The sequence below is a fragment of the Ambystoma mexicanum genome, chromosome 1q, assembly GCF_040938575.1.
Source record: "Ambystoma mexicanum isolate Mex_15411 chromosome 1q, UKY_AmexF1_1, whole genome shotgun sequence".
Taxonomy (NCBI): Eukaryota; Metazoa; Chordata; class Amphibia; order Caudata; family Ambystomatidae; genus Ambystoma; species Ambystoma mexicanum.
Window position 1 is genome coordinate 959,704,352 of NC_090922.1, and position 22,385 is coordinate 959,726,736.

A 22,385-nucleotide genomic window follows, 5' to 3' on the forward strand; every position below is an offset into this window, starting at 1 on the left:
ACACAATCACTCACCTTCAGCTGCTCCAATTAATGAATAGATCTTTACAATAGCCAAACACAGAACATGTGCACACTCTTAGTTCTGCAATCAGAACGTGAAAGGTTCACATAAAGGTCACTTTCATAGCTTTAAGAAATCAATAGCACAAAAAGAGGACTGTACAAAACAAACAAGTAAAATGTCCAACACATTTTTATTACAAATTATAACAGTCAATAAACCCCAACACAATCCTTCCAAAGAATACTTTGTAGAACATGTACAAACACAATTAAATAAAACATTACTATCTTTATTAATATGACAAATTATAACCACGGCAATAACCCCGGTTACACAGCGAGGACCCCCCTATAGAAGCAGGAACACTTACATTTTTCAAACGCTCAGGAAAACACATATTGCAAAGGTTTCAAATTTAAATCACACATGCCTTGAGATGAGAACATCAAAATAGAAAAACATGTTAAAATCTGCACTTAAACATCCATAAAATAATATGACCACTGCACCAAAATACAAACAGCTATAACCATGGGAACAATCAGTTGGTTCATAAACGCGGCAACCAAGTCTGCCACAAAGTAGAGCATTCATAGCCATGGATTGAGTCAACCACCAGTAGCTGTGGCTACCCGTAACATTTTTACTGAATCAAAAAGACATATTGATAAGGTGTAAAAATTCAACAACATAAAGGTACACCTGAGGGCATAGCATCAGGAACACATGTAGAAATGTGCACTGTAAAATCCATGAAATATCATGATCAATGCACAAGAATTGGTACCGTTGCACCCAAGTCTAAGGTGATAGACACAAAATGGCTTCACTCGCCATAAATACACAACATCCCATTGGCTTACTGGGTCCCAACAGCTAAAATCCATCTGACAGGGCATGATGCTTCATTGGCTATAGTATTCACCACAGCTATTTAAAAAAAAGGCCTCAAAGCTATTTTCCATTTCCAATATGCTTAAAAAGTTCCCTGGGTGGCTCTTAAAAGAACCTTTGGGTTATTTTACCAATATATATCCCAAAAACATATTTTTAATTAGAGAAATACTGTTTACCTCTATTACACTTCAAAAACTCTTGGAACATCTCTCTGTGCTCTTTTGTTCACAGACAATGAACAACCAATCAAAAAGTAAATAAAAACATTCCACCGTCTCTCCTCATGTACTCTTCCTCCATTGCTAATTGTTATATCTGAAGTGACAAGCAGTATTGCTCTATACCACACTAAAATGGAAAACTATATGCAATGACTGGAGGACAATTATCCTACAGAGGAGGAAATTAAAAAAGAAGATGTTGAAGAAAATGAACCAGAAAAAAATACACCTCATTCATGAGACTAACAATATTTTTAAGGAATAAATATCAGTCACCAAACACACATACTTTATCTACCTACTATGAAATGTCTATACAACCAACACAAATATTTGTAAAGTGTATTATATTTTCAAATGTTTAAAAATATTTCAAATATTTTCAATCATTCATTCACGTATCACAAATAATCAAACAAGAAGCACCACAAGAACTACCCACACAACTAATCATGGATTCATTAAAATAATGAAAACAACTATTAATTAATGTTCAAAAACAAGTACAATTAATCAAAAATGACATTGAAAATTTAAGACAAATTATGGACAGTAAAAATTCTGATAATTGGGCTAAAGAAGAAGATGTATTAATTATTTCAACTAAAAGAAAAATAATACCCACAACCACCCCCCCAATAAACGTGTATGCAACAAACTGTTTTTACATATTTATTTACCTTTTTCAAATGTGTACAGTTATATGTATTTTAAAAAAATTAAAAGTATTTCATATGAACAATAACCGTGTACAAACACTACACTCAACACCACCCACATGGAAATTGTCCATAACTGCAGTTATATAGGGTGGGTCTGGTATAGCCATGAACAAACACGCCCATTTGTTGCTACTCATGATCATAAATATACCAATGGTGTTCCATTTGCAGTAGCCAAGACTATACGATTGTATGTTTTTTAAAGTAACTGAGCGTAGAATATGAATAACAAAGGAGACAGTAAAAAGAGTACATAAAAAGAGTTATGTAAAGTACATAATAACTCCTCACCCACTAGAGTTCATTGAGTGTTTTTCTAGCTGTGCTTACAATATCAAACCTTTGGGACAAGTCACATAGACTTTTCATAAATTTATATACATTATTAATCAGTCCTAGAAAGCATCCTTTCAGGTACAAACAGCATGCTTATTTCCACATTGAAGCTTATAGCCGTGGCTATGGACCAACAACAGAAAACCAAAAACAGATAAAAGTACTGCATAGATGAAACTGTATTAGAATTACAATAAATACAATCAAATAAACCTTCAAACTCACTAAGTAGAATACAAAAACTAAGGGGCCGATTCATGGAACAAACGTGCGCTGAAAATCCCAGCGCAAGCAGGCGCAAGGAGGCGCAAGCGTGAGAAAGCAAGCGCACGAGTGCGATTCAAGGAAGGCACTGCGCTACTTTCCCACTGGTTGTGCGCCAAATCCGTGCATGGAGCATGCTGGCGCACACGTCTCCAAACAGCGTGCGCTAAGCGCACAGCAAAAGCGCATATAGCGCAGCGCACACAACAAAAGTAGACAGAACAGGGGGCGTAACACGCAGAATGGGGAATAACGCGTGAAAAAGAAGGCGTAATGGGGGAAGTACTGCTGGGAAGTACACGGAATGCCCACACGCACGCGAACCACACACATTCATGGAATCGAATAGGGCAAACCCGCACACGGGCAATGACACGCACCGGCCTAAACACATCCGCCACACGAAGGCAGGCGGTAGCGTCCCTACGCATTACAAAAGTGAGCACAAATAAAAAGCGTGTATTCCTGGGGTTCGTGTGAAGTTTTACACGCGAAAGGGCAACGCCCGTGCACGATACGTCACAGACGCGCTTACGCGCTAAGGTCCTTTGATCCAATGAAATCGCATACGTGTGCTGACGCGCTTACGCACTAAGGGCCTTTCCTCGAATTACACTCTCATGTGCCAAATCACTCTGTATCAAGCTGGCCACGCGTACACACACGGAAGACCACGCTCCTGCACTGAAGGCCATTTTCCTGCCCCCCAGAGCCCCGAGCACGCTCCCACCTGAAATCTGCTGCTGCCTGACTGCCTGCTGCCCACGTGCCCTGCTATTTGCTGCCTGCACGTCAGCCAGGGGCGCAGTTGCTATGACCACCCCTGCTGGAACTGAAGACTCCCGAATGGGATTCCATCGCTCCACAACCCAGCCCCAGGACCCAGTTGCCCACCCACTCCTGCCTCTGGGGTTGCCATGTCCAGCAGAACACCATCGGGCAGCACTGGCAACCCCCAGCCAGAGAGGCAGAGGGCCACCAGCTTCAGTGCAGGGAAGTTGGTGTCCTGGTGGAGCATGTCCTGGGGCAGTATGATGCCCTCTTTGGAAGTTTGCAAGCCGACAATGAAGGACGGACCAGGATCTGGATGGACATCATGACTGCCATCAACGTGGAGGGGGTGGCAGTCCTCGACATACATCATGTCAAGAAGCACTGGGAGGACTTCAGGTCCAGGACCTTCAACAAGGCACAGCGCCTCGCAAAGGCAGCGGATGCCGAGGGGCGCTGGGGCCAGCTGTCAGACCACCAAATGAGGGTCCTGAAACACATATGCCCAGCGCTCTACGTCCAGATCCTTGAGAGGCAGACCCGTCTGGAGTCGAGCGGTAAGTGTACATGCAGAGTGATTGGACGCTGTGCGTGTCGTGGTGTGCCAGTAGTGTGCAGGTTGCACATGTGTTTTTGTAGGGCCATGTAGGGATGTGTATGAACATGGGCGTGAGGCTGCCACATGTGTGTCCTCTCATGTGTGAGACACATTGATGATGTATGTAAGCATGCTGGACAAATGCAGGTGTGGGAGCACACATGTTTGAATTTCTGTGTATGTACATTGGCATGGTGGTGGCATGGATGGTGGTTTCTAATGCATGTATCTGCACTGTGGACATGTGCCTGTGTGTGTACTTGACAAGTGTGCAACTGTGATGCAACATGGATGCATGTGACACTGATATGTAGAAGGCTGAATGGCAGATCTGACATGTATGGCGATCTCATCACTGCAACTGTTGGACGAGATGTAGACATGCATGTAAGTGTGGTGGCGTGTGTGCATGTCTACTGCACTTCCTGTGTTTCATGTGATGTCTGGCTCACCTTTGGATGCTCATGCTGTTGTAATATGTATGGATGGTGCTGGCTGTTGTGATATGGCTGTGGAATTGCTCATGTGTGTGAGTTGAAATGACATGTGTGTTGGGGATTGTGATGCCATGTCTGAAGTTTGACACTGCCACTCATGTGCAACTGTCATGTGTGTTTCAGTCCATTGTACAGTGCCCTGATGCCTGTGTCCTATCTCTCCCTGTCTGCAGCGTCAACTTATGAAGAGGGCGGAGAGGGTGCTGTGGAGCACAGCGGCAGGGATCGCACCGCCAGCCGGAGACGCAAGGCCTGGCTCCCCTCCCAGGTTGTCATCTCGTCAGGAAGTGAGGAGTCCGGTGCTGCGTCGCAGGCCGCAGCTGCCGAAGGTAGGTCCAAGAGGCGGAGGTCGGAGTTGGACTCCTCGGCAGTAGAAGGGGCAGCTGAGACCCCACAGGGTCTGACGGAGGAAGATGGCATGGATTCATCCAAGTTGGTGGGGGGTTTGGTGGAGGAGGAGGCCGTGCAAAGGACAGACATGGGGTCTGCAGGTGGGAATTCCACTGGTGCTAGTGGTGCAGTGCAGGGACAGGGACAGGAGGCAGAACACGCCACCGCGGAGGTGCCTGTGTGTAATCCTGTCCCCGATCCTGTGACTGCATCATCCTACACCAGCAGGGATGCCTACGTCCAGAACCGTTTTCAGGGAGGGGATCCGCTTACAACAACTGGCCTTCCTCTCCCTGCGGACGTGGCTATCCGGGACCGGGTTGAGCCTGTCCTGAGTGGGATGGCGTTGCGTCAACGGGGCATGCGAGGTGACCTGCAGTGTTTTCGTGAGGACACTACACGTCATCTCAAATGCCTCGTTGACCACGTAGACCTACTGGGACAGCTCACCAAGGCCGGATTCCTCCGTTTGCTGGACCTTGTTCCGACCCCCTCCTCACCTGAACCCCATATGCGCCAGTCGTTCTCCATGCCATCTTCCCACCCATGTATCACCTGGGTACCCTGTGGAGCTGCCTCTGACCCTGCGGCCAGGCTGGTGGAGGACACATCCCTGCCACAGTTGGGAGTCGAACGTCCAGCAGGGGTGGCCACATCAACAACTGCACCCCAGCCGGAGGAGGAGGTGCAGGTAGCAAGAGCCAGGGCACAGGCAGAGGCACAGCAGCAGCAGCAACAAGGTGGGAGCCATGATGGCTCGGGGCCTTCAACATCGGAGGGGCAGGCATCGGCCAGAGGGCAGGAGGACCCAGGACTGGAAGTGTCTTCTGTGTGGCAGCAGTTAGGCCATGCCATAGATGCGGAGCGGCAGCGGGCAGAAGAGGCAGGGCTCATGATGGTCAGGGCGGAGAACTCCATGCATAGGGCTCTGAGGCGGGCCGAGTGCCTTAAGGCAATTCGCAGGGACCTGGAGGTCCAGATGTCATCGTCCCTGCGAACCCTCGGGGCCATGGAAGAGGACCGCCTCCGGGACATCGAGCAGGAGTTCAATGATGCCCGGGACATCCTAAAGTGAGCCGTCAGACTAGCCTGCTGCCCTTGTAAATAGTTTTTAGAGTTAGGTTTCCTTTTCATTTTCCTTTTATTTGTGGTCAATGGACAATGCCACACAAATTTGTATATAGTTATATTTTTAGGTAGTTTTTTAGGTAGGTTTCATTTGTTTGGTTGGGATCATGGACCCTTTACATCCTTGGACAATGGATTGTATATAGTTTCATCATGTATTCATTTTTTTTTTTTTTGCATTATGGACATGGAGCAATGGATTTATTTTTTCCAGACAATGGATTGTAAATAGTTGGACTATGGATTGATTTCTCTTTTTTGTTTATTATGAACATGAAGCAATGGAGATTTTTTTTTACATTTCCTTTGGATTTGCGTTGTTTGAAGGTGACTTTGGACTGTTTTTCTTTCTAATCTTTTTGGATTGGTTATCATTTTCATTCAATCATCTTTTTCACATGCTTTTCATTTCATGTTTCATATTTTGGTATGCTTTCATTTCATTTTTGATTTTATGTACATAATACATTTTCATTTTTTAGTTCCATGTGTGGGATTCGCTCATTGCGTTGATGCATGTGAAAATGTGGGTTTACACAAGCAATGCCAACCAGTGTATTTGTGTGACGGACATGTGTTGATGTACATAGTTGACTTTAGGTTTGTGTAATGAGATCGGCATTTCACTGCTGGGGGGTGGGGGTGCAGGGGGACATGAGTGGGGGCCTGCTAGCAGATGCCCTGCACTGGTGGGGGGTGGGGGTGCAGGGGGACATGAGTGGGACATGAGTGGGGGCTTGCTGGCAGGTGCCCTGCACTGCTGGGGGGTGGGGGTGCAGGGGGACATGAGTGGGACATGAGTGGGGGCCTGCTGGCAGGTGCCCTGCACTGCTGGGGGGTGGGGGTGCAGGGGGACATGGGTGGGACATGAGTGGGGGCCTGCTGGCAGGTGCCCTGCACTGCTGGGGGTTGGGGGTGCAGGGGGACATGAGTGGGGGCCTGCTGGCAGGTGCCCTGCACTGCTGGGGGTGGGGGTGCAGGGGGACATGAGTGGGACATGAGTGGGGGCCTGCTGGCAGGTGCCCTGCACTGCTGGGGGGTGAAGGTGCAGGGGGACATGAGTGGGACATGAGTGGGGGCCTGCTGGCAGGTGCCCTGCACTGCTGGGGGCTGGGGGTGCAGGGGGACATGAGTGGGACATGAGTGAGGGCCTGCTGGCAGGTGCCCTGCACTGCTGGGGGCTGGGGGTGCAGGGGGACATGAGTTGGTGATCAGTAGTGCAAGCTAACATGTGGCTTGGCGGGGGAGCATGCCCATGGTGGATGGGCTGCCTGCGGGACATGACCAGGGGTGCAGGGTAGTCCGGTGGGGAGTGGGCTGCCTGCAGGGGCCGTGGAGGGTGTAGAGGGAACACCTGGAAGGACCCACACTGCCAATTCACATGTAGGACTCCCCGCGCACCCCCGAAATACACATACCCTGCTGAAATCGCGTGTGAAACTTCCCGCGCACCCCAGTAATACACGTACCCCACTCGCACAGGGCCTATCGCGTGTGAAACTTCCCACGCACCCCCGAAATACACGTACCCTGCTGAAATCGTGTGTGAAACTTCCCTCGCACCCCCGAAATACACGTACCCTGCTGAAATCGCGTGTGAAACTTCCCACGCACCCCCGAAATACACATACCCCACTCGCACAGGGCCTATCGCGTGTGAAACTTCCCGCGCACCCCCGAAATACACGTACCCTGCTGAAATCGCGTGTGAAACTTCACGCGAACCCCAGTAATACACGTACCCCACTCGCACAGGGCCAATCGCGTGTGAAACTTCCCACGCACCCCCGAAATACACGTACCCTGCTGAAATCACGTGTGAAACTTCCCACGCACCCCAGTAATACACGTACCCCACTCGCACAGGGCCTATTGCATGTGAAACTTCCCGCAAACCCCAGTAATACACGTACCCCTCTTGCCGTGCTGGTACAGGGTTAGCACAGCCCTTTGCGCTGGATTGGGGATTTTGATGGCTTTTCCCTGCGCGAAGGGCGTTCTTGGAGGCGTAACTGGCGCTGCTGCAGGGTCTCTGCGCCACTGTGTGCCACGACTGGTTTTGGTAGCTAAAACCCATGAATACGCTGTGCGCGGAATTGGATTTTAGCGCACACGGCTGGCACCACTTGTGCGCTAAATTCTATGAATTACCCCCTAAATGTCTACATATAAAGGCCATTAAATGACAATTTAATTTTGTAGGTCAATGTTAGTGAAAGTTAAGAAATACATTAAAAAATACTTGCAACAGAATCGGAGCAGATTAATAAAATGCTAATAAACACCATCTGATAGCAGTAATTAATATAACTAACACACACAACACTGCAAATAAACCTTCAAACATGTAAAAATGTAATAACACTTATTTTCACCTCCTCTTGACAGGCAGAGTTATGCAATCAAAAGACTGCAGAAAATGATGGCTTTTATACTTTCCAAAATAAATACCAATATATACAAATAACACTACTAAAATGGATGACACATGTTCACTACAACCTATCACAGATAGCTACCGAAATAGAAAAGTAAGAACAACAAATGACAAACAATGAAACTCACAGAAATCCATTTTTTCCCCACCCCGCATCTTTCATAGCCATTGCTAATAGACACGGCTGCAGATCGTGCTTTGTATTTGCAACTACACGTACATTTTTATGCAACCCAAAATCAAACTAACCCATCCTTCAAAACTTCAAATGAAATAAGAGAACACCTAAGCAGATCAAATAACACACTCAAATAAAAGTCTTTGCTGTATTATCCACATAACAATATGATTATTGCATGGAAAATGTATATTTATAGACGCAGCTATAAATATAACCGCGCCTACAGGTACAACCAAAATAATGACGGAAACCGTTGACGCGCCTAAACACATGCTTTTCACAGACACGGTTGTACAAAAGTCCTTCATGGACGTTTGCTGTTAGCCGTGGCTATATGAAAAAATACAAACTAAAACATTTATTTCCACTCCCCCAAACTCCAATCAAGTGTCCTTAACACACATAGTAGCCCTCCTCTACTCCATATGCACCTCCTTCACTCCCCTGGCCTCCCCCAATACCCCCAAAAACTCAATGCATCTATGATGCTACTCCACCCAAAGTGTTGGATAGCTGCGGCTACCACTCGTCCACAAACACACGACGTGCCATTTGTCACAATATAGCCGTGGCTACACAGGGTACCACATGTACCCACGGGTATCAATGCTGCACACTGACTGGCTGCTGGATAGCCGTGGATAATCAACAAATTACAAACTTCAAAAAACACACATCATACATACCCTGCTCATACAAACTACTAGAAATTCAAACTAGGAATCGTTTTCCTGGAAAGACAGAAAGACTACAGATATCACAGCTGGTTTGAAAACTGTGTGGCTGATCGGAAACACTTGGCTGTTTTGGTTACTGGCTTTTTCTGAGATACAAAGGGGCTCATTCATGGAACAAATGTGCGCTGCAATTTGTGGCGCAAGCTGGCACAAGTGTGAAAAAGCAAGCGCACGCTCACCCGTGCGATTCATGGAAGGCCCTGCGCATGTTTTCCCCCGGGATGTGTGCCCAATCCGTGGGTGGTGCACACGGGCGCACACGTCAATGCAACATCCCGAACGCTGTGCGCAACGCACACAGCAAAAGCACACAACGTGTAGCACACACACCAAAAAGGGGGCGGAACACGCGAAATGGGAAACAATGTGTGAAAATGAAGGTGTAACTGGTGAAGTACTGCTGGGAAAATACACGGAACGCCCACATGCGCACGAACAACACATATTCATGGAATCGAATACAGGAAACCTGTGCACGCTGAAAGACACGCACAGGCATAAACACGTCCGCCACACGAAGGCAGGCGGAAGCGTCCCCGCGCAGTATAAAAGTGCGCGCAAACAACAAACACGTATATACAGCTACGATGAATGTCCCATTTCTCTCAGCACTGATAGTGGGACACCGCAGGAGGAGGAGAATAGCCAGGCCCAGCATTTTTTTGCCCAGGACCAGCCTTTTTGGGATGCCTGATGATGAGGTCTATGGCAGGTATAGGTTTCCACCTCGTATCATCCTAGACCTGGTCACTGAGAGGGAGCATGACCTCACATCACCCACCACATCACCCACCATGTGCTCCCAAGCACTGAGCCCCCTGGAAAAGGTGCTCAATGTCCTGCAATTTTTGGCCACTGGGTCATTTCAGCGGACAACTGCCGTAGTTGGGAGTGTCTCACAGGCCACGCAGTCACGCTGCCTACACCAGGTGCTGGCAATCATGACTGCATGCCCCTCAGTCCACAGGCACATATACATGCCCAGAACACCCACAGAAAGGCAGGCTGTGGTCCAGGACTTTTACAGGGTGGCACACTTCCCCAAAGTGCTTGGTGCCATAGATTGCACCCATGTGGCCCTATGTCCACCTAGGGCCACTGAGCACATATATCGAAACCGCAAGCACTGGCATTCCATCAACGTTCAGGTTGTATGCGATGCCCATTGAATCATCACCTCTGTCTATGCAAACTATCCTGGGTCTACCCATGACAGTTTCATATACAGTATGTCCGTCCTGAGCCGGGTCCTGGAAGCTGGGAAGCATGGCGACACATGGCTCATTGGTGAGTACAAATGTCTATGCACATGCATGCATGTCACACACAGACAAATACATAATCCCAACTAATGACAACCATCCTCAACTCCCCAGGGGACAGTGCCTACCCTCTGAGCAACCATATGATGATGCCAATACGGAACCCCACCACACCACCCCAGATAAAATACAACACTGCCCATATTGCAACCAGGGTCATAGTGGAACGCACATTCGGAGTGTTCAAGTGCTCAAGTGCCCCCACATCCCGAACCACAGGCACAGGTGCTGCTCATGGGAGGGGAAAGGGCACGTGACGAGGCAGCCCAGACCCAGCTTGTGGCCACATTTTTCACCTAAACTCCCACCCCTGCGGAGTGCACACAGACCTGGCACATACCAGGTGACTATTGATGATGACAAAGAGACAGTGAACTGTCACCACCTTACCACCCTGAGAATGTTGCCACGGAAGTGCTACATTTTGTGCATCCCTAGCTACTTAAACATAACCACTCCTGTGTAACCAAAATGAACACATGCAAGGTCTATATCACACCACCCCCTTGCAAAACAGGCCATGACAATCAGTGGAATGTCACCCAAACCCTCCCAACCCACATCACCCTTGTCGGCCACACCATGACATGGCAAGCAACAGCAAAAGAGCAAACCAAAAGCACAATACATGACCAATTAGATACGAAGTGACACGTGATAAATGGAAAGAGGCCTGAGACAATCACACTTGACATGGAATAAGATTAAATGACTGACCAACAACCTCCTACACATACAAAGTCATACACAAATGCATGCCACCAGCGGCACCACCAACAAAAGACAGAATGCCTTTTGGCATGCACATTGGCCAATCCAAACCCGCAAATCCCAAACCCGTCTGCTGTGTGTGTCTCCTGCAACACACCGCTTAGCACACAGCACAGTGAGCAGCCATTGTGTTGGGGATACACGATGAGCATCATATAAAAAGTGTGACGCATGTACACGATCCCTAAATGGTAAGTGATCATGCGCTGCAGGGACACAGCATGCCAGAGAAGGCAATCTTTGTGCACGTGTGGGCATGGAAGGGTGGTTGTATGTGTGGTGGAGCATTGTGTAAGTGTGTGTGTCAGTAGGGACATGCACTCAATACATGCATGTGAAATCAAGTGACCCTCAGTGTCCTGTACACATCACATGTGAACATTGGCCATGTGTACACCCCAGTATGTCAAACCACCACAATCCCCTGACACCTGAAAAGTAAACCCAACACAGAAACAGCCATTGACCAGCAGAACACATCATGTACATAGTACCCCACAATGAGAATGTCAGAGAGTGCCTGACAACAAAAGGCCCTCCCTCATTTACTCCTCACCATGACCTTCAGAAGAACTTTATCTGGGGTCCATTGGCTTCTTCTTTCTAGTCTACCTGGCTTCAGGATCCCCCTACCCCTTGGCTTCCTTGTTCTACCTTTCGTGTAAATAGGGTCCAGCCCCCTCAGAGGCCACCTTGACTGGTAAAAATACCAAATCACAGAGAACTCCAAGGAGCCAAACCCCCGAACCAGGGAAAAAGCCTGTAGCCACCAAAAAACCCTGGAAGAGTCTCCAATAGATGACTTGAAGTCGCTGAATATGGCCATTCACATGTCCAAGCAGAATGATAGAATAACTACCAGGGTAGCACAGTTGAACAATGGTTCAACATGATGGGTAGCAATTTCAGTACACAATAATCAATGAGAATTCAACAACTGATGGGTAGTGTCACTGCTCTGGTCTCCAGGTGCAGGGGTGGCACGAACCAACCACCCCTTCCACGATCTGGGCGCCTCCAAGGTAAAACTTACACAGGCCTCCGGGACCCCGGTGGGAAAAGAGGGTTAGGGATTTGTTGTTTGGATAGGCATCAGTATTCAGGATAACCAGAAAGAGGGTCAGGGGAGGGGAGGTGGATGGGCAAGGGAAAGTAGTCAAAATACAAAATCTAACTATTGACAATTACACATACTCAATCAGAGAAACCATGTACTTCATGCACATTGTACAAAATGGCTCAAAGGCGAGCAAAAGAGAGACTTATCTCTGGGGTGAGTGCTGGCCTCCTGCCTGCGCACTCTCAGGTTCGGTAACAGGAGCACTTCAATGCTGCAAAGAGAGTGTGGGTTACTATTCTGTGTGTGTTTTCCTCACACACACACATAACACCATCCATGCCTCGAACTTAGTGACTCCTCCCCAAACAAGAACTCTTGTCTGCTGCTTCGTTCGTATAGTTTTGCTTGCCCCCGTGATGGTTTATACACTGTTAATGCGGTAAGGCAGCCGCACGTGGCCCGCGTTAAACGGAAGACCATGTGTTAAGAATCACACATGATAGAATGTGCCTTGGATGTGCTGCTAGACGCATGTGGTGAGGTACAACTTCGATACAAGTTGTGTTCTGCCAGCCGCGGCTTTCTATAGGCAGTGCATGTGACTAATTGCATATGCTAATGATATGTATGAGAGATAAGTCGTCGTCCGAGTCACCCTCTGGATGGAAAGCAGAAGGTGGATGTGGCACAGTACCCTGACCACACATATGCGCAGCTTGCCCCTCATCAGCAGCAAGTCTGTGGGACTGGTAAACCTGGTCCTGTGCGGCGATTACAGGTAGGTCAGCATGCAGCACCTCACGTGATACACGTACTTCCTCTTGCAAGGTAGCACGTGTAACACGGAGTTCTTCCTGCATGGCCTCGCATGACATCCGGAGCACCTCCCGGCATGCACGTAGCTCAGCCGAGATGGTATTCTCAAGCTGATCCAACCTCTCCTCTGAAAAGCTTCCTCTAGGACAAGTTGAGCACACCCAGAGTAGATCTGAGGGATTGATGGTCATCTCTCAGTGCCTTCCTGTGTGCCTCTGCATGAGCAGCAAGTGCTTGAGTCAGAGACACCATTTCAGCCCGGCGTGCCCTGTCTGAGGCCTCCATGCCCAGCCTGAGCAAGCGGGATGTGGACTGTGCTGCCCGCTGCAGGAGATCAACCTGCCTAGCAGGGGGAGCATGGATTGGGCCACACGCTCCATGTTCTGAGCGATCTTATCAATAGCTGACCCCTGTTGTTTTGGAATTGGCATACATGGATTGCTCACACTCAGTATACCCTTGTGGCACACAGCCACCGCGTTGCCGGACTCCACCCCCGCGGGGCCCAAGGAGCCATGGTCCTTGCTGGATTGGCACCGCTCATGGCTGCAGGACTACATCCCTCCATTGACGTGATGCCCCAGGCACATCAGGAACTGGTGTGGAGTGTGATCGTTTGTCCCAATCCACCACAGGCGGAGGTTCTAACACTGTCTGGCCCCTTGGTTCAGGTGTCGTGGACAGAAGATCATCCACATCAGAATCACTCACTGTCGATGAATGGACATGACGCGCATCCAACTCAACATTGTTGTCAGAGTGATCATCCAAGCTAGACTCATTGCCAGCCCTGGACCCGATGGTCTGGAGCACAAGTGGGTTCTCGTGGCTTACCACCCCAAGACCCCCACTTGTGGCGGGTTGCTGATGTAATAGCAACCCCATGCCAGGATTGACATCACCATCCTCTGGCTCCATTGCGTTATCATCTGTAATGTGGAAAAAACAAACATGACTACACATGTCAGAAGCACATAACCTACACACAGACATCACTTCGACAGCCAACACATGAAGCAGACATGTCACACAGAAATTAATGAACTTCCCACATGCATCCAGTGGCACTGATTTGCAAACACATCACAAAATCAGAAATGGATGTGTGTAAATAGCGAAGCCTACACATGTACATAAAGTAGTATATAACCTCCATCACACATCACCTCTGTCAGGCACATGTCACAGGCAGAAATGACAGATGGCAACAAAGAGATGGCACATACCATAAGCATGTCTGAACTGCCAAATGGCCACAGCTGCAAGTGAATCCAAACACACCATAACACACGTAACATGCATGTACACATGCATCACTAAATCATCATCACTAATATAGCTTCATCCATCTGCAGTTCGGCCCCTACCGGGCGTCATGGGCCATGTAGACATAGTGAATGTCCTGAGCAAAGTGAGGCCCTTTTATCAGGCATGATGGACAATTATGCCCAGTACGGTCTGAGCTGCCGGCAATGAAGCCTCCAGAACACCCCTCAGGGCCTGATTGAGCACATTGTGCATTGATTGTGCCCTTAACCAATATTCAGTGAGCCTCATTACGACCCAGGTGTTAAACCATGGCACTATTAGTGCCATGGTTGATGCCGGATTCCGCCATGGTGAATGGCGGAATTACCGCCACATTCCAAGGTTGGCGGGGCGGTAATTCCCCATTCACCATTGGCCCTTCCCCATTCCCATTTTTGCCCCATACGGCTCAATGGGAATGGAGAAGGCAGTAATTACGGTACCGCAAATTGCGGTACCGTAATTACCTCCAAGGTCCCTTTGCGGCTCCAATTCATAACGGCTGGTAAAACCAGCCGTTAAGGTGGGAACCCGCAAAGGGACCTCGTAATTAGGCGGTAAGGGGTTAACGACGCCGCCACCTTTTACAGCGCCGTTAACCCCTTACCGCCGGGGTCGTAATGAGGCCCAGTGTGTCAAATCATCACGGCCAGGCCCCACCAGATTAGCTAAGTGGGCCTGTGCGTACATATACTGCACGACAGTGCACCTTCAGGATTGTGCCAGTCGAACATAACGGGCGCAATGCTGAAATCTCTGCAGCATTAACGTTAATGAACTACATATTAGTCATGCAACAAAAAAGCTGCAGAGGACACATGTGTAAATGAACACTTTCACACACACACATAAGTGAGTAGCCGCAATATTGCACTACACAACGTTGAAGCTGCTTGCATATGTACATGTGAAATTGTTGAAAAACACCTGTGTCCATATACACCCGTATGGTGATCATGTATGAAAGTGTACACATACACACGTGCAGGCAGCTCCACAGTCATTACAACCCGATTGGCAGGCTATAGTCAATCTGCGGCCTATACCAGTTAGAATAGGCCACAGATTGACCTATCAACTTTGCTAAACACCTACTAGGGTGTTTCAATACTGAGTACATGTGTCACAGGATGCACCTGTGCCCATGCCTTTCATGACAGTGAAGGGATGACAATCTGACCATACTTGTCAGGTCACTTTGACATTGCAGCAGTGAGTCGGCATGTAGAACGGTGTAACATGGCTCAGAAGTGGGTTGGTGCAGTGCACAACACGTGTACGTAACCGACAATCTACATTAACAAGTACATTATGATGTCAATCAATAATCATGAGGGCAGTGTTAGGGCAAGATCAGGCATCACGTGCTATGTGCATGCAATGAGTTGCATGGCTGCAGGCCACCCCCTAACCCCCTTAGTGAAATCGCAGAAATGCAGGGAGGCATAGCATAGCATGGCAGTCAAAGGTTGACCAGAGAACTGTGTATTGGCAAACAGTGTTGAATAGCGTCAATTGCATCATCTGAGTCAACTGACAACACAGCAGATGAGAATGGGACAGTAAGCAGGACACATGATGAACCCTCTGTAGTACACCCATTTGAGCAGAAGGCACTACACCAGTTTAACAGAGTCAGGGGGCCTGAAACAGGGGGAAGCCTGTGCCCCACACAGACTATGACACCCTAAACATGTGCGTGATGCAGGACTGAGCCAGAGTGAGCATGGAATGGATGATCAAATGCCATTAAATGTATGTCATCCTGAACACATACTACAATGATCATCCTGCCAAGGACACATAGGGGCATGCATGGAATGCACATGGAGCATGAATGGGCACTCATGTCCCTGCAGAGCATCTGCCATCTGCACAGTCCGAGTAAGACATCCTGCATCAAGGACAAAGGATGTACCCCACAGTATGTGTCTGGCAGGTTGGCAGGGGGAAGTCTGCATGTACACAGGAGCATTGAACAGGCCATTGCAGTAGTCCAACATGTTACCCACCAGTGCAATGTGGTGCAGGGGGGTGGAGGGGCAAGGGAGCATGCCTACGTGGAGTACCCACATGCATGCAGAACACACATGAACGTCAGTCATGCAATGACATAGTCCGAGTGCTGAGTGGAAAGACACCCCAGGCTATATCCAGAAGGGCCAGTGAGCTAGAACATGGACCAGATGGGCAGCCGAGTGACTAGCATGTGAGTAGGGTGCAAGTGTGGCTGATGAGGACAGTCCCTGTCTGCACTACATGTCCAGCACGCTGCACAGCAGGCAAGCATTAGTGAAGCATTGCATGACTCGCACATGAGAACCATGTACACAAAGCATGTAATGGCAGTCAAGCACAACACATCGCACAAACAAACCGCACATGGCCTGGACAAACACGCAACAACACTCACTTGAGGGGGCGTCAAAATCTAGCATCTCTCCCACTCCTTGGAACAATTCTGCCGGTATGAACTCCGCAGCAATCACCTCGTGCGGAGTGAGTTCTTCCTCCTCAGGTGGTGGCCCACTGCCAGTCACCCGAGTCATAGCATAATTGGAGGCATGCTTCAGCTTAGCACAGCGTCGGAGGTCAACCCAACGCTTTTTGCACTCCTGAGTTGTGCACACCTCATGTCCAAATGAACTAACACCCCCTGCAACAAGCTTCCAGTGGTCCCAACAGTGAGCAGGCGTAGTGTGACAATTTGGGCTCACTAGCACATCACGGTCGTGTTCCGACACGTAGCCCACAAGGAAGTCCTTTTCCTGCTTGCCGAAAGGCTTCTTCCTCGATGTGCCGGAGGCCAGAGCCGTGACTGGGGTCCCAGCCTCTTGTGCAGGTGCAACGTTCCTCTTCTTCGGCAGTGATCCGGAGCCTGATTGGCAAATGCCGCCCTGATCAGTAGGGGCAGTAGCGCTGGTGGATTGAACCAAGGAGTGGCAGGTGGAACTAGGAACAGAAGCCCTGACTTATGTCAGTGGCTGCTGGGTGCTCTTGACTAGACCCTGCGCAGCTACAGCCGCTGTGCCAAGGTCATCGACCGAGACGGTCCTGGCTGGCAGACTCACAGCCGGGGTGGTGTCAGCTGCATCTGCCCATGCTGTTGCCAACACCCGGCAAAATGAAAGATGCGCGGTTGAAGATTTGGAACAAAGATTTCTTAACACTAGGGAGTCTATGAAGCCGCAAACTACATGGACAGCAAAGCCACCTATCCAGAGGCACCTCCGGATGGTTTCTATCTGCCTGAGATGATTGCCTTTCTCCAGAAAATATATATTAGAGCCAAGACGATTATCACTACAATTTCACCGGATTATGTGGATAAGAGAAGAATTTAGATAGCCAAACGGCATTCAATAATGCAGTTATGGATTGTTGGAATGGTTTGGATTGGGTTACTTAATACTAGGAGATGACTATGGACAGTCCTATGCTAAATACTCACTACTATGGCTTTGGAATGGAATGGGCCCGTCAAAGATCTGCTCAAAGGTTTGGACTTCACTCACCACCGGACAGGTCTCAGGCGCTTGGTTCTGCTCTCAGCAAGGCACTCTGGTCTGCACGGCCTCTTGGACTGGATCTGACGGGCTCTGGGTTACAGCACTGCTCTACCGGTTTGGATCTCTGGTTCTAGCATGGGTTCTTGGCCAGAAGCAGCAAAACAGCTCAGCCAGGCTGTTGGATTTTGTGGTGCCGCTTGAAAGTTTGGGGTTAGAATCAGGTTGCAAAAGATTCTAAAGGCCAGCTGAGGAGGGTTCAGCTTTTTGGATTGGCCTTTCTGCTTCAAAGTTCTAGAGTCTGGATTCTGGGTTCTGGAGTCTGGATCTGGGTGCAGAGTGCTTCGCCAGTCGATCAGTTGATGAGTGAATGTGTGTGTGTGGTTTGGGTCCTCAACAGTCCCTATTTATCAATATTCCAAAGGGGTGGGGAGGCTGATTATACTATGCCCAACCCTCTAAGGATCTGATAGGTCAGAGAATTCCCTATCTCCTGATTTGAGAAAAGAACAGTGTGTCATGATGTGTCATGATTTGTCAGAGTGACACTATGTTTATGGTCCAAAGAAAAAAACTAGCCTTTGTGTCTAACCAGAAAATCTACTTTTCATAAAAAACATATTTCCAAAATCACAAACTTGTTAATAATGTATATTTACATTACAGATTACTTAAGGTACGCTTCTGTAAAAGTCTTACATTCCTATGAGTTTGGGTTCACAAATGACAGTTTTCCGCGCTTTTGGTTGATTATACATTTTTGAATCTGTACAATTTTTTACACATACATGCACATACGATCTGGGCATACTTCTGTAAATGTTCATCTTCATAGCCTAATCACAATAGCTACAATATTAAAATGTTCGTGGTTCAGTCTCAGAACATCGCACAGATTCCAGATTAGTTTTAAACTGTGAGCGATCTTTTCATTTTAATAACCTCTAAATTCCATATGTTTGCCAGTTCAGTTCAATTTGTTATATGTCTTTTTCTTAAACATATATTTACTTCAATTTCAAATCCACATTTTCAGTCTGTCCCGCCTCCAAGGCTTGGCTGAGTCAGAGAGTCACATGGGCTTGTGCTTCTGCCAGGGCTGGTTTCTGTTCACAACCGAATTAGCATTTTCCCATTCAGTTCAAGAGAGTCCTTTGTCTTCACTCAGAGAAACATGCCAGAATGCTCCTCCCATTTCCTTTCACACTTGCCTGTCAGATACTCAGCAGAGCACAGGGGAAAAGATTCATTTGTTTAGGGAGAAGGTGTGGAATGTGTTTGAAGCTCAGTGTGGGAAACCTCTTGGAGTTCAGCTGAATAAGGTTACCTACAGAACATTGTGACATTGTTCCTTGTGAAAAATGTAAGTTACAAATTTAAAAATAAGCAAACAGATCTTCAATTCCAGTCTTTTTCAACATGAAAATCAATGTGTGGCACCCTATAATGCATTTGATGGACGTTCCTTCTTTGGCATATTTAGCTTTTGACACACAAGTTTCACCTGACAGATTTAGAGATCGCCAGCATCTGACAGAGGCGAGTAAGGGTATTGCACCCATTTTTGACATATTTCTTTCCAACAAGCATCTTAAAGGTGGATTTTGTTCTGATAAAATATACTTCTGCTGACATTATATTTATGTGGATTATTGAAGTAGAATGATGTTCAACACCCCACAAGGAGGTTGAATCTTTTTGGTGGTTTGTGAGCCATGATTTTTGCAAATTTGACAACCAAGAAAAACAGATTTCCACACAGCTCTGTGTTTCTTTTGCAGTCCTTTTGCTCTGGGGCAGCCAAATGAAGGGTTTTGGCAGTGGTCTCCTGTGTTACCACTGACATAGGCAAAAGTGGATGGCAGCCTATTTTTCTGAATTTTCCTGCGCAATTCTGGGTGATTTTGAGCGAGCAGAATGCTTTCCGGTGGCCATTTATGATGCTTCTGATGCAAGCAATGCACAGTAATGCTCCATGGCCTGGACTAGTGGGGGAAAACATCCCACAAGCCCCCCCCTCTTGCGATTTGGCATTGGGATGTCAGTTTCATCTCTTCTGATTCCACAAACGGCAAAGTTCATCATCTTTTCCTCTGTCAAAGGTGGATCGATTGGTTCTCCTCGCCTGTCCTGGTGTGAGTATTGAGCGATACTCCCGGCCCCTCGGATCTTTCCTCCCGGTCCCCGGGTAGTCCTCCTTGGTTAGTCTCCATGGTTTCCAATCAAAATACTATGGGTGACAAAACAAAAACATATTTGTAGACATTTCCCCACCACTATTAATGTGGTGGGATGGACACATCTATTTTGATAAATCAGGACACATTTTTACATGGTAATCATGGACTCTATATGGAGTATTTTCGAGTTTGAATTTTATGGGGTGGAGTGGCCCCCTCTGGGGTTCCAGAAGACTCCTCCAGTTGCTGCAGAGTGTGCCTAGGATGGCAACACTTTAGTTGATTAATATGGACCCACTTATCTTCCCCCTCTGCCAAACTGCCTTTGGGGATGCGGATTTTGTAGGTGACTGGTGAGATTTTGTCTACAATTTCAAAAGGACCCCTCCAGGTAGGCAAAAATGTGCGCTGTTTGGCCTGGTTCCTTTGGAAATTGTATAAGTAGACCTGGTCTCCTATATTGAATTCTTTTCTGGTAGTCTTTGTGTCATAGTGGGTCTTCATGCTGTCTGCTGATCCTTCTAGATTTCGCTGAGCATAGGCAAAAGCATGTTGAAGGTGTTTTCTCAGATTTTCAACATACTCATGAGTTGTGGAGGCATTGATCAATGTCTGCTCTTGGGTTCTGTAGAGAAGATGCTGGGGAAGCACCATCCTGTGTCCAGTCATCAGCTCAAACTGTGACATTTTAGTTGCAGATGAAGGGGTAGATCTGATGGCCATTAGGACAAGAGGTAATCGAATATCCCAACTTGGCCCAGAATCTGCCACAAACATTTTTAATATTCTCACAATTTTTTGATTATATCTCTCTACTGCACCACTAGAGGCTCGCCAGTAAGCAATGTGTAGCTTCTTTTTAACCCCAAGTATCTCCCACATCTTTGTCATTACTTTACTGGTGAAATGGCTAACTCAGTCTGACTCGATCCTTTGGGATAGTCCAAAACGCGAAAAGATGTGGTTGATCATCAGGGCAGTTGCTGTTTCTGCCTTGCAATTTGGGGCCGGGAGACATTCCACCCATTAAGTAAACAAGCATGTCACGGTCAACATGTACTTGTTTCCCCTAGAGGAGCGAATCACGGGCCCATTGAAATCGACTTGTAAATCTGACCATGGCAGTGTCATTCCCCTCTTTTGTAAAGGTGCCCGGTGCGTGAGGGATGATGGCTGAAATTGTGCACACACAAGACACCCCTTCAAGTATTGGTCGAGGTCCTGCCCCATGTGTGGCCAGTATGCAACCTCTCTTAAAATATCAAGTATTTTATGAAACCCCCTATGACCGGCTGTGGCTGCATCATGTGCGTGACTTAACATCAGGCTTGGGAATGAGGTAGGGACCACCCACTGATCATGCCCAGCTAGGGATCTCCTTACCAACAAACCGTCTTGGATTCAGAGCATTTTTGGACATTTCATCAACACTCTGAGGTCCTCTTTCCCTATGTAATCAGTATCCGTCAGGGGAAAGTTCTCAGCGTCCTCAATGTGTTGATAAAAGTTACCAATTATTGGATCCCCTTTTTGAGCCGTAATCATATCAGCATCTGGGGTCTCCTTACTCCATTGTGCAGTTGAGAGATCATTGTGAGCATTTGTCTGGGACGTAGTGATAGCAGTGACCTGGATTTCCCCCAACAGGGACTCGATCTCTATTAGATCCCCTTGGATGGCCCTATTTTTGGCCAGCCGATCAGCTAAGTCATTTCCAGTTTTGTCTGGTCCCTCTACTTTGGAATGACCCTTGACCTTTTTCCAGTCAATGGTCTATGTTGAATTAATTCCCCATGTTTCAACGGTTTGTTATTAGCACATAACATGCCTCTGGTTTTCCAGTTAACCAGGTGCTCCATGAATCCGTTCTGTACATAATCCAAATATGTGATTATGACCAGTTCGTGGAGTTGATGTTGGACAGCAGTGAGGATGGCTTGATGCACAGCCATCAACTCTGCCACTTGACTACTTCGGGGACCAATCTTGTAACCAGCGGAGGGTTCTGGGGTCTCATTCACCCATGCATTCCCTACGCCGGCCACAAGTTCTTTTTCCCCGTTGTTGTCAATATGGTAAGAGCATCCATCCACATAGACAGTGGGCATTCCCTCACACTTGTCTTCTTCCAAGACTTTGTGTGGGGAATTGAGGTATGCCTCCATGTTGTCCTTGATTTTTAGAATTTCGTCCTCGAGACAGTTTTCTCTGGCACAATCATGCAAGTCATCCTGACC